Genomic DNA, 14262 nt, shown 5'->3' with positions numbered 1-14262 from the left:
AACTGGCATTTCTGAGGTAACTGCAAGGTCAGAAAGATGAAAAAAAAAAGGCCTTGAGTGATAATTTGTCTTTTTCTGGCTGCCTAAACTTGCAGTTACCATTGAAAAGCCTATAGGAGTGTTTCAGAAGCATACTTCTCAATTTCTTTCAAAATGTTATGGCAAAGCCAAAAACAGCAAAATAAAGGCTCAAAACAAGGGACAATTTTTTTTAACATTACATATTCATTTAAAATTCTAAATAAAAGAGGTTTTGCATCGATATGCATTTTCTGAATAGCGGAATCAAACTTTAATGCCTGGTATTAGTAACTGTAATCCTCTGCATACCTCATCTTTTGCTTAAGAATTCTGGACAAAACCAAAAATAATGGGGGGAATAAAGGGACAAAAATCAGGGACAGATTTTAAATATTGCTCTTCTAAACCGGTTTTGCTTTATAGAGTGCATTTTCTGAAGCATATGAATTCTCAGATTTAGATGTCTCATTCAGTGGGCACAATACTCAAATAGTTTGCCAGAAAACCACAAATGAACATGAGACAATCTGAACATTTTGTGAAATTCTGGAGAGTTGAGAGGTATGATCTTGAGTGATTTACCAGAAAATCAAACATTTTACAAGACACAGGCAAAAATAAAAGCAAAATCAGGGATATTATGCAACATTCTGTAAGAATGTATTAATTGCTGTTTGTTTACCAGGTAAGTAGGCTAGTCTCTCGATCAGTTTCAGCCACAACCCAAGATCAGCAGTAGTAAAGATAATTTACACAAGTACAATATGGCATTACATTAGACTGCGGTGGTGGTGCTGCGGTAGCGTTGTCGCCTCATAGCAAGACGTTGTCCCGTTCAGTTCTCAGTTAGAGCGTCTTCTGTGTGGAGGCATATATGAATGGGGCATGCCTTCGTTGAAGGTTGTGCATCAGGGCTGGTAACCCGGTACGTAAAAATCCACTACCAATCATTAGCGGACCGGAGTTCCGCTGTGGCGACCCCTAACCGGGAAAAGCAGAAAGACACAAACAAACAATATGGCATTACATTGACTTACATACTTTGTACAGTTAAGTAATGTTTAGTTAGTGTAGACCTGTTTGTATTGCCTTTCACCCACTGAGTACCAGGATAGACTTTCGCTCTCCTGTTCAAAAGCCTGTTTTAAGCAGAATTTGCCACACAGGAACATTTTACTGGCGTTAGATTGACTTTCAGTGTAGTAATCAATTTAATTGATTTATTTACTCATTTACACCCACTTTATGCTATTCATGATTATGGGGGTAGGCAGAGATTTCCTGAAAACTATGAGAATAAGCCATAAAAACAGTTTAAATTCATAGATATTCCAAAGCCAACAAATTTTATGGGCATTAATACTTTGCCAGTACCCTCCTTTCGGTAGCACCTCCTTTCTCCAGGCGGGCCATACCAATAAAACCGAGAATAAATTTGTGGATAACCATCCGGTCACTAGCTTGTTTAAAGAAAGATAGCAAATTGCATTGCTTAACATGTAGAGGAAGTCTATTACAAAGGGTTGGGAGAGGTTGCCTTATAAACATGCTTTTCCACTGTGCAGTATGTATCTGTTGAAGATTTAGGTCCCTGGTTCCAGTACTGGAGGAGATATTGAGCTTGTGGAGAAAAAGGAGGTCCAGGATGACTGGGTCTCTTATAGTGCAGCAAGCAAAACAGATATCCTCTCAAAAGTCTGTAAGACACTGAATAAAGGGATAAAGCTTGCAGCATACCTTCATACAGTCATAGCTCAGGGAATTTAGGCCTGTGATCTTCTGGGTTAGAAACCTTTAGGGTCTTTGATTAATGAGATACATTCCAAAAGAAGAATTGTATTCAGTAATTGTCCTGATCAATGAAGAGTATTTAAGGGAATGATTACCTCTTTAGACCATAATGATATGCCTTTGGCAATTAGGTAGGCTAAAATGATTTCCTGATGACAGCTGTCAAATGATAGTCAAAAGATAGGGTGCTATCAGCCCAAACATGTAGGTCTCTGACAAAGTTTATTTTGTAGTTGTGTGTTAGCTATACATTATGTTGCGGGACAGGGGAGTAACCAATTGAACTGTTGGGACCTGCTAGAGTGAGTCCCAAAATAAATAGGGAGACTGTCCAAAAACAGACTTCCACATTTTATATTTTTTATATAATTTATATATATATATATATATATATATATATATATATATATATATATATATATATATACACACACACACACACACACACACACACACACCAAGTCTGAGATGCCCTTTCTCCATTTCCTTTTCTCCAAGATATGGCAATCTCAGAGTTGCTATACATGTTTAGGGGTTGTGAAGGGTGTAGGGGAGGGAAGCTTGCAGCAAAAAGAAGTGTTAAAGAGGAGAGATTTTCAACATTCGCTCTTCTCTTGGGTTTTTGGTCTTTTTATCAGATTGGTAGCACTCGGTATTTCAAATGCTAACATTTCAACACAGAGCCGAGGAGGTGTTGTCTACCAAAAATGATATTATCCATTTTAGCATTTAGTTTGCTCTCATTTTTAGTACACCAAGGGTTTATTAGAGAGTTCACTCAGAAGAGTTTGGGTGTCATACGACAACCTCCAGTTTGCAGTCATCTGCAAACTTTAACTATAGGTTTTGGCTTTCTACTTTGAGATCGGGGAAGTAAATAGCAAAAAGGAGATGTTCCAGCATTGAGCCCTGAGGAACCCCACTGGTCACTTTCATACTTACTGATGAAGTATCTGCAACTCACATTGTGTGGGCTCTTTCAGCCAGTTTGTAATCTATCTTACAGCATATGGGTCAATTGTTTAAGCAATTAGCTTTTTTATCATACCAGCATGGGGAATGCTGTTGAATTCCTTTACCAGGTCAAGATATACCACATTTCATGCACTGCATGGTCACCATTCTACAGTCTCTGTAACCTTTTTGAAGAAGTTTACTGTTGGTAAGGTATCTTGAGAACCATTTAACAGTAGAATTAGAGAGACCAAGATTAGACAGTTTGGTAAAGAGCTTGGGGTGAGAGTGTCAAAGGTTTTGCAGAGGTCTAAAATTAGACAGGAAACTAATTTATTATGGTCTCTATGTGAGAGACAGTTTGAGTGAAGAAAATTAGATCAGTAGTCATGCTATGGTTAGGTCGGAAGTTACCTTGGGTAGTAGTGAGTAGATTTTCCTGGAGATAGTCCAGGAGCTGCTTGTGTATACATTTTTCAAGTAATTTAGAGAGAGGGGACAGTATGGGAATGGGTCTATAGTTAGATAGGTCTGTGGAGTATCCTCCCTTGTGGATTAGTATATTGTAGAATTGTTTCCATATAGAAGGGTGGTAGATTCTTGAACATACAGATTGATCAGGATGGAGATAGGGTAGCCTACAGAGCTAGCAGCAAGCTTCAGGAAGAGGGGTGGTAGATTATATGCCGAGGGAGAGCAAGGCTTTAGTTTAAGAAAGGATTGAATGTGAGCAGTGGGAACAGGTTTGAGAGGTTTTTTTTTAGCCAGATGGAGGGGGGGCATAACGAGGTTTGTTTGCTGATGGACTGCATGACATAAGAGTTAAGAATAGTGGCAGGTTCGAGGGGAGAGTTGTTAGAGCAAGAATTAGGTATACTGGGGTTACCAGGATGAAGAATCTTAATAGTTTTCCACAATTTAGGATTGTTGCGATGGATAGTTTGAGATTTTAGGTAGAAGTTTTTCTTATTATCAATGTGCTTTTTAGTAAGGTTTTGGAGTACTTTGTAGGTTTGGAGGTGGATAGGGGATCTAGTTTTTAGACAGGTTTTCCAAGCATTGTCCCTGTTGTGCATTAGAGAGTGAGTGGACTGTGAAAGCTAAGGTGCAGAGAGAGTTTACTCATTTTTCTGACAGGAGCAAGGGAGTTAAGAATATCTAGAATAATGTAGGTAAATTTATGTACAGCATCCTCAAGGGGTAAGTGGAGAAGGCAGGATCAGTTTATGGAGGGCTCGAGTCTGTTGTTGAACTTCAGCGCTAAAGTTAAAGAGACGACACTCTTTGTATTTGTGTGGTCTATAATGAAGAAAGGTGCATCTTTGAATGTAGGTGGGAAAGTGGTCACTTATGCACTAACAAGGCACTAACCGCAATCTCCAAAAGCCATTACAGCTCTGGTGACTCCCTGTATTCTAGCAACATTGCCAAGACTTGGCACTCCCTACCACTACAAATCAAGGTGCAACCCAATAAAAGCATCTTCAAAAAACAGCTTATTTCCCACCTAAACAACTCCTGGACATACAACTGCTTAGCACATGGCTGACATATTCTAACACCTTTCCTCTACCCACTATCCAACCTCCTCTTTAAAACTCCCACAATGCACTCTATATTATCACACGTTACTTGTAACTGCCTAGCACATGGCTGACATATTCTAACTCCTTTCCCCTACCCACTGTCCAACCTCTTTAAAGCTCCCACAGATGCACTATATATTATTACATGTTACTTACCAACTCACTGCCACCTACTCCCCACTGTCCCATCTATTCCCACTAACTCTCCCCTAGACTAAGTTGAAAAGCTTTCCCTTAAAGTGTCAATGCACCTCATATGAACTTGTCTATATTCTCCTCCTTTTTTAGTTTTTCCTTTCTTGTCTCATCTTCAGTACATCTTCAAGATGATCTCTACTATAACATACTGTATGAACAACAATCAAATGTTAATACCTGCTACAATATGTCTAAACCACTATGCTTATGTAAGTATCTTAATGCAATCATGTTATTGTCTGCTATATTTTTGTAAGTGAATGTGTAAATATCTTGTGTTTAGTATGTTAGCAATTGTACTGGAGCTTTTCTTCCCGGGCCACTGCTGAAAATGGACAGCTCTGTCCAGTCGGACCTTCCCGGTAAACAAATGTAAAATAAAATAAATAAATAATAAATATTTTGGGGTTATGGCAGAGTTTTGCATTGGATACTAGGATTCAGTCATGGATAGAACTAGAGCTGGTTGGCTTGCTAATATGGGTAGGGGATGAGATTAGTTTTGTAAAGTTGTGGAGATTTATACTAGAGTTAGGGGAATTAGTGGTTAGGATTTGCCAATCGATGTTGACGTCACCTAGAATTATAGTTTCATAAGATATGTAATGAGTGATCCAAGAGAGAACCTGCTCAAGAATGGGGATATTGTTATGTGGAGGAATATATAAAGCAGCAATGGTAAGTTTTGAGACTGCTAATTTTACAGTTTACCGTTAAGAGTTCAGCAGAGAGAAAGTTGGGCAGTAATTTGATCAGAATAAATTATAGCTACACCTCCTTTTTATGGACCCTATCCAGGTAGAAGATATTGTATTCTGAGGGAAGAATTTCATTATTAGAGATGTGGGATTTAAGCCAAATTTCAGTGAGAATGAGTGGAATTCACTTATTTTGTTTAGAATGCAGTGAATATTTAATGAGTATATGGCTAAGCATTTGGAGGAGGAATGGGGGGAGGGGATGTTGGGGGTGACGAGAAGGTGTTAAGATAGGGGCAGTAGGGGAGGCAGATTGGAGTGAATCTGATAGGAATAAGCTTTTGGTGATTTGTAAAAGTGTAGGAATCTTAATGATGTATATGTGGTATTTTATGCATTTAGAGCCCAAACACACCATGTCCTGCCAGAACTCAGATTCACAAATACAATGATGGAGTGAACACCCACTCAAGGCATCTCAATCTCTTTTGCAACATAGATAGAACATTTTGGATAGGTAGGTGTGTATCAGGATACCTCATTTATGTAACTGTCCTTCATGCCACATACAGCAAAGTTCTCTTACTCTATTCAAATGCCATTTGGATGAAGGAATGAGCAATCGCACATTCACCCCAGGTTTAGCACTTGTGTTCTGCACGGATGGGGGCAACAAGTAAATGTTCCAACATATCTGCTATGCAAATCTGAGTTAGTTGCATGCAAAATATACGGGCTAAAATCTGTCATGGGAATGTAATGCTAGACTTCTGTCTTGCAGATCAATAACCTAATAAGTACTTATGAGAAAATGAATATTTTAACCCATTACAGCTTTTGTTTTGCTCTGGGTGAGAAAAGGAGCAAAGGGACATTAATTCTTAGATGTATGCAGCTGTAATAAGACCAACACTTGTAGTAACCATTTAATAACGAATGGATGAATCAACTCTTTCTTATCAAACCCAGTTTGCTTCCTCTTCTACATTTTGCAGTAGGCATTGCATTACATCTCCATTACTGTTACTGTGCACACAAATGAGCACTGATGCTACAGAAATTTTGCTGTAATCTTCCTAGCATACACTACACTAAGTGGAATGCATTCAGGGACCAGTTCTAGGAACTGCTCTAGTGGATATACTACTGTCCTTTGCAGTGTTACTGCTTTGTGACTACTTTGATATTTGAAGAATCTAGTATCTAGTGCTTGCATTATTGTCTTCTAGTCAAGTATTTAGGAATCCAGGCCTAGTTGATCTGGTGAGTGTACTCATGTCCCATTTAGTGTTACTGCTTATGCAGGCTGCAGCTATTGTGACCACTTCCACTGACTGCTCATAGATGTTCACAAGTATCCCAAGGTGTGATTACACCTGAGATTTTATTAGGTATCTGAAGTTAGGAGTTTTAGCCCAAGGACAGCATCTTATACCAACAAAAGCACCTCACAACTTGCCATGAAAAATTTGCTAAGAGTAAAGAAAAATTGATTATAGTCTTTTAGAACCCACAAACATATGCCTGCCTTCAGCACATATGGCAAACCAACTCCCTTTCCATTTATACATACTGCAAACCCACACAGTTCACCAAAAAGTTACTAGGAAAGCAGGCCTAAGCCCACAAGGGCCACCAAAGTTAGCTTCCACATAGGAAATACTTAAGTAATATTTGATTCTGTAGTTATAAACAGATTCAGTTCACAAGACTGTATGCCATCTGTCCAGTGAAGGATCCTTGATATCACAAGGGCCCCAAGGTCCCTTAAATCAGATGTGTATGGCTATGACCTAGTCATAGCACATGCGGTATTGACTGACCTAAGGTACTTCAACCTGAGGGACATGCAGAGACACTGCACTTGAGTATCTTGCCTTCAGCAAGAATGATGCCCAGATAGCATGACAAGAGACTTGACTAGCTGCCAAAGTAGTTGGTGTCATTCTTAAGGGATTCAGTGCATGTCTGTCTGGGATAAGGTGATTAAGTAGGTTCATAGGAAGGTACTAGGCTATCTGCCCAAGGGCATTTATAAGCCTAGCCAGAGTGTGTCGGCTTTCGATGCCCCATTGATTAATTAACTGAGCCTCTGTCAAGCAGAGCCAATGAAGTGATCCCAGGGGTGTATTTTCTGTTATCCACCCACTCGTCAAGGTTTCTCGAGTGTTAGTGAGGGGCTCTGCCTGATGTAGTTAGGAATTTTGTTCCAAAGCACGGGGAGCCTCTGTGACAGGAATCTATCCCTCCAGCATGTTCTATTTATTGTTGTGGTGAGGTTTAGCTCACTAGAGCGCGTGGCTCGCAGTGACTTGGATTTCTTTAGGTGGAGCATGTCCATCAATTCTGAGATGGACATTGCTTTGTACGTCAGGCAGAGATCACCTCTGAGTAAGCGATATGCCACTGAGTACAGCCGGAGTTTTTTCAGTCGGGCTGCATAGTTCATATGTTTGTGGCCAGTAATCCTCTTGGTGAGGTGCTTTTGTGGTTTTTCCAGCTGTTGGAAGTGTCTTGTGAGGTACATCACAAATGGGACATTGTACTCTATGATGGGTCTGATGAGTGACGAGTAGAGTGGCACTATAACCTCTTTATTTCTAGATGCAAACCCTTTAGTAATTAGATGGGCCACATAGAAGGATTTCCTAACTACTTTGGCAATATGATTGTAAGGAGAGATTACCATCTACCTGGGTCCCCAGATCTCTTATTACCTCTTCCGTATTAAGGGGGATGCTGCCTATGTGGTAATTCATGGGTGTTTTGTTTTTCCCAAACGGGATGACTATGCATTTTTTGGCATTTAGCTTGAGGCCATGACTGACACCAGGTGTCTGTCTCAGTAAGGCCTTTTTGAAGGATGTCCATGTCAGTCGGAGAGTCACTTATGGCTCCCAGTTTGCAGTCATCGGAAAACTTGGTTAGCCATAGTCCTCCTGTGTTTGCCTGTACTTCTGAGAAGTATATACCAAACAGTAGGGGTCCCAAGACCAAGCCTTGCAGGACACCACTTGTGGCTGGTTTAGAGTCGGACCTGGAACCCACTATTCTTACCATGTGAGTTCTGTCTGTAAGCCAGTTGGCAACCCATTTTGTGATATAGGGGTTTATGTTCAGGCTGGTGAGTTTTTCTATAATACCCGACTGAGGAATGGTGTTGAATGCCTTGGCGAGATCAATGTAGGCTGTGTGAACCACCTTTCCCTCATCTATGGCCTTGGTAACTGTCTCGAAGAAGTCAGTCAGGTTTAGTAGGCATGATCTGCCCTTAAAGCCGAACTGGGTCGGGTCAAGTGTTTGGAGGTTCCCAATGTCTTTCTTAATTAGTTCTATGATGATGCGCTCCATAGCCTTGCAGACCAGGCTAGTCAGGCTTATGGGTGATAGCTACCAGGGTCAGTTGTTGCCCCTCCTTTGTGGAGCGGAATAACCGTTGCTGTGCACCATTCTTTGGGTACGTAGCCTGTGGAGAGGCTGAAGTTGAACAGCGTGTTTAGGTGGGGGGTTAGTTCATGCAAGACGCAGCCTGGGACACCATCTGGCCCCACTGATGCTGTTTTTTTGGCTTTTGAAAGGGCTGTTTTCACCTGTGCTTCTGTGATTTCTGGGACACTACACTTTTCCAGTATTGTTGTGGGCCCTTTTGAAGCTGAGAGGGAGGTGAAGTTTGCACTGAATCTATCTGCCAGGATGTTGACAGTATCAGTAGGTTCAGTATATTTTGTGCTATTTTGCATTAGCTCAGAGCATATCTGTGAGTTGCCACTTAAATTCTTGACATAGCTAAAGAAGGCTTTGCGGTTATCTTTTGAATCCTTTGCTATTTTTCTTTCAAAGTTAGCCTTGGATGATTTTATGAGGGACCTTAGTTTCTTACTGATACTGATCAGGGATGTCTTTCCTTCTTGGGATTTGCTTTTTTTCTGAACTAATTTCCTCCTTTCGTTGTATAACCTGTTTATGGCAGGGGTCAACCAGACTGGTTTCCTTCTCTTAGGGGAGTTGGTCTTGATTTTGCTAGGGATGGCAAGATCCATGCATCTTTGTAGTTGCTCATAGAGTGCAATTGTAAAGGATTTTGCAACTTGGGCAGTTTTATCCTTTAGTGTGGGGGCTGTGAAGTTTGCTTTAGAAAAGTTTTTCACTGTGGTTTCCTTGGTTGTTGGTGGTGGTAGGGTGTGGACATACAGAGTGATTACTTTAAGGTCTGATCTAACCAGTGACGGGTTGACCTCTGGTGTGGAACACCTGTCGCCCATGTTGGTGATTACCAGGTCCAATATGTTGTGGCCTCTGGTAGGGGAGTTTACCAGCTGATCCAGGGCATTTGAGTTGATAAATTCCAGGAAGCGCTGAGCATGGGAGTTTGTACTCAAGTAGTTTCCCAGTTAATGGTAGGGTAATTGAAATTGCTCAATATCAGGGTGTTCGGTTGGACCTTCATGTTTTCCAGTGTCTCCAGAAAGGCAGAGTGGTGGTCCTGGGTCATGGAGGGTGATCTGTAGCAGGCCACAATTTGCATTGCAGATTTGCCCGATGTTAGTTGCGCATGGATGATCTCAGAGGTATCATGCTGCACCACTAACCTGGAGGTGTGGGTATCCTTGATGAATATGGATACAGCCCCTCCTTTTGTGTTTCGGTCAGTGTTCTGTGGCCGAAATGTGTAGGATGAGTTGTAGCCCAGTAGGGCTGGAGTGCTCTCTGGAGCCTTGAACCAGGTTTCAGTTACTGCACAGATGTCGATGTTCAACATACTTAGGAGTGCTTCGAGCGCGTGCATTTTGAGATTTAAACTCTTGGCGTTGAGTAGCATAACCCTTATTTTTTTTTACTTGTGCTGTTTATGGAGGTGGGTTTGAATTTTGAGCCTTGCTAAAAAAGGCACTATGGGGGCAGCAAGAGCCTTGGCCAGTATTCGAAAGCCAAGGGGTGACAGGTGCAAGCCATCTCTTGTGAAGCAACACGGCTTGTTGAGCATGTCATCCCAGGCTGACAGACACTGGATCTCCTTTGAATGACACCAAAAGCTTAGCCAATTGTTGAAATTGATCATTTTTTCATTATACTGAGGTATCATTCTTGGTGAGAGCAGGATGCTACTCAGGGTCAAGGTCATACCCACATGATCAGAGAGCTCTTCCATGTCTCCCCATGTAGTCCAGGCAGGTACGTCTCAGGTCATTCACATCAACATGAACAATGACAGAGTCATATTTATACTTGTTCTGGAGTGACCTGAGTGCTTGTGTTATGTGGTGGATTCTGGCTCCTGACAGGCAGCTAACAGTAACCTTCTCCTTGCCTAGCCTAGTGAGTGGGGCGTCAGTGTGTCTGACTATAGATTCACCTATTACTAGTGTGTTAGGTATGTTATTTCACCTTAAGGGCTGTGATTGTGCAGCATATTGATTTTGTGCTTTTTATATTGTTTGGTTTGTGACGGGAGGTGCAGGTTTTTTGGGTGTCTGCTTTGGAGCTCTCTGATGCTTTTGCAGGTTTTTATTTAGAGCCTCCGAGTATGATTTCATGTATTTATGTGTATTTTTTGCCAGTGCTGGTTTGGTAGGTCTATGTGAGGCTGGAGGTGTGGTGCAAGAGTTAACCTTCTCCTCATGACTGTCTGTTCCAGTCTTGGGTGGAGAGACCTTAGCCTCCAGTTTGGCTGTATGATTGCATCTCTCCATATGTTAGTGTTTTGTGGTAGGAGGAGAGGACTGTCTGTGTACATGAGGCAGTTGTAACATTGCCTCAGGATACCCAGGTTCACCAGCTGGACTGGAGAGTACACCTGAAGTTGCCTTTTGGTCATGCCTAAATAGTAGGGTGAGCTGCTTAGTCGCTTGGTTGGTGAGGGGTAGAAACAGCCTTGCCCTTCTGGGCACTCAAGTGTCGGGGTATATTAGTGCTTGCTATTAGGTCTGAGCAAGTGCTGGACTGTAGAATGCTTTTTGAGTGCTTAGGTTGAGAGTTAGACTAGTTTCAAATGAAAAACTGAAGAGGAAACTTACTGGAGACGGGAATAATTTAACCCATGATAACTGGTGCTGCCCGGCGCACAAAACCGTTTCTAAACTATTAACTTCTGGGCTGGAACCACTCCTCCAGGGACAGATGGCTGCTCAAAGTTCCCCTCTCTCACAGGTGAACAGAGAAACTTCCCTCTATCCAAGTAAGGTATGGGCAACTCAGAAATGTGTAACACAGCCCTGAATTCAGCACTAGCCTGAAAACTGGATTATACTAGCTTAGAAAGGCGGGAAACAAGAACATTTTTTTTGTGTTGTTTTTTTTGAAAAGATAAGGCAAAAACAGTAAAAAGTACACTTAAAACAGCTTTAAGCGACTACAAGCAATCCAAAAAGGCTCACACACTTTAGTGTGTAGCCTACAACAGTTAAACATTTATTTAAACAAAGAACAACTTTTTAAAAGTGCAGGCAGTCAAATAAGTACAATATGTGAAAAAAAAACAAGCTTTTAAATCACAATAAGTGCTGGAATATCAGCGTTTAGGTGGAAAACAGTTAAGTACAGCAAGAAAATACAGAAAACTGATAATCACTCCAAAGTCTCTCCTTTAAGCTAGAAGGCTTGTATCAGTTTAAGACTTTCTAGTGCTTTTCAGTAGGTTAGTTACAGGCATAGCTTTCAACCTCCTTTCTCCAAAATGAGGAACATTAGCCCTCATAATGTGTGACAAATGGGCAAAATGTGGAACACTTACTAATGTCTTACTAACAACTTCAACTAGGAAGGTCATATGATGGATAAAATATGCTGGTTTTACTTATAAAAAAGATATTTTAATGAATTAATATGATTCACATCTATTTACCCACGGTTAGCAGTTAAGAAATTCCTAACACCAAATGTGTGACAGACCCTTTCAATGTGGAACTTTGAGGAACATGCACTTTTTAAGATCCCAAATGAGGTACGCTCCTCGTAATGAGGTACACTTGAGAGCTATGGTTACAGGAAAGATGGGAAACAATCACAGATGTGGTCTTTTAAACCAGAAAGTTGACAGAAATGGACAACTTCCCGAATGATCAATGAACTACAATTCCAGGGCCAAGAACCACTCCTCTTGTGGTAGAGAGACTACCTAGTACTTAGCACTCCCACTGATAAGCTAGAAGGCTCCACTCCAAAACAAAGGCTTGGGGGGCTCAGAAGCTTACAAACAGTTCTGGATACAGTAAATCTGTACCCAGACTAGTTACAGGAAAGGTGGGGATCAAGCTCAAACACAAGCTTTAAAACCAGAAAGTTGAGAGAGATGGAAAAACTGCCCATACGGCCAATAAACTACATTTTCTGGGCCAGAACCACTCCTCTTGTGGTAGATTGGTAAGTACTAGGTAGCCTCTCTCACTGATAATCTAGAAGGCTTCCCTCCAACACAGAAAGGCTTGCGGGACTCAGAAGCTTACCAACAGTCCTGGATACAGCAAATCTGTACCTGGACTATTTACGGGAAAGGTGGGGATCAAGCGCAAACACAAGCTTTAAAACCAGAAAGTTGAGAGAGATGGAAAAACTGCCCAAACGGCCAATAAATTTCTGGGCCAGAACCACTCCTCTTGTGGTAGATAGGCTACCTAGTGCTTACCACTCTCACTGATAAGCTAGAAGGCTTCCCTCCATCACAGAAAGGCTTGCGGGGCTCAGAAGCTTACCAACAGTCCTGGATACAGCAACTCTGTACCTGTACTAGACTAGTTACAGGAAAGGTGCAGAACAAGTGCAAACGCAGGCTTTTAAGATAAAAGAGATGGAAAACTGCCTAAATGGCCAATACACTACAATTTATGGGACAAAACCCACTCTTCCCATGGTAGATAGGCTACCTAATGCTTACCACTCCCAGTCTCCCACTGATGAGCTAGAAGGCTTCCCTCCAACACAGAAAGTTTTTTTTTTTTTTTTTTTTAACAGAAAAGCAGCTAAAACAGCAGTAAATACAGTTCAAATGCAGTGCAGGCTAGCACACGTGTATCAATATTACAGCAAATACAGTTTAACTAAATGCAATTAAATTAACAAATGACTAAAAAACAAGTGCAGAAGGCATTAAATTAGAAGGCTACTAACAAGCAGTAATAAGTGCAGAGTAAGAACAACTGAACAGATAGCACACAGAACAGCAACTAAGACAGTTACAGTAAGAGCAGCTGAATATATATATATATATATAATTTTTTTTTTTTTTTTGAGGGAGGGAACACAGCAGGATTAAGAAGCTACAGGGCTTGTCCTTCTCAAATGTTATCTTTGTACACAGTAGGATTGCCTGAAATCAGAATATGATCTCACTGCACTCAGTTGAGTGAGCAAATGAGATAGGTCCAGAAGGAGTATTCAAATACAAACTTACAAGAGGGGCGGGCAGTTTCAAAGCCACCAAGATAACACCAAGACAAGAACAGGGAGGGTGGATGGGAGAAACACAGTGGAGACAACAAGAGACAGAAACAATACAGCACCACTATAAATAATAGGCAAGTGTATAAATACAGCACAGTGCAAATTAAGTTGCAAAAAGTGTACTTATTAGTTTGGAATAGATTCCAACTCTGCAGCTCACAGCAAATTTATCAGCTTTCCAGCAGTTCACAGAAATGCAGTCTGTATTGGAATTACAGCAATGAAAATACACCTCAGGCAATGACTAACAGCTAGGCTTCATTGCTTATCATGGATCGTCATGCACCTTTTTCTCCAGTATGCAGAAGACCTGATATGAACATTTGCTGCTCCCATACTGTCTTTAATTACTATCTGCCTAATGGACACTCCAGTGTATCAACCTCAAGCTGCTCAGTGCTACAAGTCTTCAAACAAGATGCCAGATCTTGATTCTCACCTGCAACTCAAACAATTTTGATATTTTAGTTCAGTGCAATGGGAAAAATTGCCTTTATACCAGGGTTTAACACCCATCATGCCTTCAGGTCCTCTGCTAACTTGGTGTGTGTGTGTGTGTGTGTGGGGGGGGGGGGGTA

The sequence above is a fragment of the Protopterus annectens genome, chromosome 8.part0 (assembly GCF_019279795.1).
Source record: "Protopterus annectens isolate FY-2018-M chromosome 8.part0, PAN1.0, whole genome shotgun sequence".
Lineage (NCBI taxonomy): Eukaryota > Metazoa > Chordata > Ceratodontiformes > Protopteridae > Protopterus > Protopterus annectens.
This window is presented reverse-complemented; position numbering follows the sequence as displayed.